The following is a 2500-nucleotide window of genomic DNA, read 5'->3' as shown; positions in this document are numbered from 1 at the left end:
GATGATAATTTAAAAAATAATTCTAACGATAACAGTGATATCATCTGTGATATCTATTATAATAATGTTACCGAAACGACAATAAGACAACGATAATAACAGAAATATGATAACAATTTATGATTAAATATATCAATATGAATCATATCATTACAGGTATTAGAAGAAACATGCTTTTTAGTTGCAGAATCATAGTATCAGCGATTTAAAACATAATAATATATGTTTTGTTTATTTTTTCATTCCCAGATAAAGTGTCCTTCATCTGGCAGCGTGAAGGTGTAAGTATTATAGAAAAAGTTTAAAGATGTCGCAAATCATTTAATTATTCATTTATCAGTTTTTGTATTCCTCAATAGTATTTTGGATTCGTCTACATAATCTTTCTTCCTTTTTTATATTTTTTTATTATGATTATTTATTTATTCTTATTCATTTATCTATTTAAATATAAAAAGTTTAAAGTTAGGGACCCTTTGTGGGCAACATCTCCTAAGATGTCGCAAACTATTTAATAATTCATATTATCACTTTTTTTATTCTTCAATAGTACTTTAAATTCGTCTACATAATCTTTCTTCCTTGTTTTTTATTATTATTATTATTATTTATCTATCTTTATTTATTTATTTAATTGCGGATATGATTATTACAAAATATTTTTTGGAAATATTACTGACCGAAATATTCTGGGAAATGTATGTATGTCATCATTTTTTTCTGAAAATATTAACTTATAAAATCAAAGTTCATCATTATCTTCCGTACAGATAATTCCATTTTATTTAGTTGTGTTTAATCTTATTCTTAATATTGTTAAATTCGTTTACATTTTATTTAAATCGCACATTCATGTTTGTTTTCACTACTAAGTACGAAGATTGTAAAACTGTAGCTTTACTATAATTTGTTTTTCTTTTCTATACATTTCATTGAATATACATATACATACGTGTATATATATTTATACGTATATATGTACACACACACACACACACACACACACACATATCTATATATATATATATAATTTATATACATAAATATATATATATCTTGATATATTGATATATTGATATATATATATATATATATATATATATGTATATATGTATGTATGTGTATATATTTTTCATTTTCTTTTTTTTTCTTTTCTTTTCTTTCCCGATTGCTTCATTTTTACCGATTTCCTTTTTAACGAAGATGCGAAGACAAAGGTGAAAACCCCTCCCCGCCCCCCCCCCCCCCCCCCCCCCCCCCCGCTAACCCTTCCAACACCCTTAGGACTCAACCCTTCCTCCTTTATTTCTTCTTTTCTTTTCTTTTTTTCTTTTTTTCTTTTGTAATCCCAGCTGCATTGTCTCAACCGCCCTTTTGTCATAGGCCTTATTTGGAGGGGGGGGGGGGGGTGAAGGAGCAAGGGAGGGGGAGGGGTGAAGGGGAGGGGGTTAACGAGCCTATCTCTTTGATTTTTATTTTTCCTCTTCTCCGTTCTCCTTACCCTTGATTTTTTTCTATCTTTCTTCCTTTTTTTCTTTTCCTTTCCTTTCTTTCTCATTTTCATCTTCTCTGTCTCTCCATTATCTTTTCTCATATTTTCTATTCCCTCTTTTCTTTTTCCTTCCTTTTCTCTTTCGGTTCTTGCCTTCCGCTATCTTCTTGTTTTTACTTTGTTTTAAATATTCTTTCTTTCTTACCTATTCTATATATTTTGTTATTGCATGTTTTTCTCATATTTCATTTTTTCTCATATTTTATTCTTTATTATCCTTTTCCTTTTCAATTATTTTTTACTTATTTTTTTCCCAGAAAGAGAGAAAGAAATATTAGTTGATGAAAGTAATTAAATTCTGTATCATTTTATTCATTTCAAGATAAAGATTTGTATTGTTTATTATATAAATGAGCTTTGTATTTGACGAATTTGGAAAACATATTCGTTATTATCGGTATTATTATCATTATCATAATTTTTATCCAGGTTTATTTGGTTTATTCGTCCGGTCTGTTTCAATCTCCTCTTACTGATATATTTATTCAATCCAGTATATCACATTATTATATTCATGCAATATTCTTACAATTGTTCATTTACTCATTATTTTTATCATTACACCTTTACATCATTTTCATCACACTTTTTCATTATTCTCATCCCACTATTTCATCATTTTCTATCGTATTCACTTTCTCTTTCCCTTTTTTTTTCTCTCTAAATAATGATTTTCTCGTGAATGTTGAAAGACTGTTTGTCCGTCTCCCTTTCCTATGCTTTGCTGAGACGAATTTACTACAGAGAAAGGGCCATAAAGTGCGTGCGGTTTGACCCTTAAGGGCACAGGGCTATCGAGGGGCGAAGGGGGGGGGGGGGGTGAAAGGGACGGGGAGAAAGGGGAAGAGGTGGAGGAAGAGGTTGAGGAGGAGGAGGAGGTGGGAGGAGGTAGGGTGGAGGATGAGGAGGAAGAGGGGGTTTGGTAGGGTGGAGGAGGAGGGAGGAGGG

Source organism: Penaeus chinensis, chromosome 28 (genome assembly GCF_019202785.1).
Source record: "Penaeus chinensis breed Huanghai No. 1 chromosome 28, ASM1920278v2, whole genome shotgun sequence".
Lineage (NCBI taxonomy): Eukaryota > Metazoa > Arthropoda > Malacostraca > Decapoda > Penaeidae > Penaeus > Penaeus chinensis.
This window is presented reverse-complemented; position numbering follows the sequence as displayed.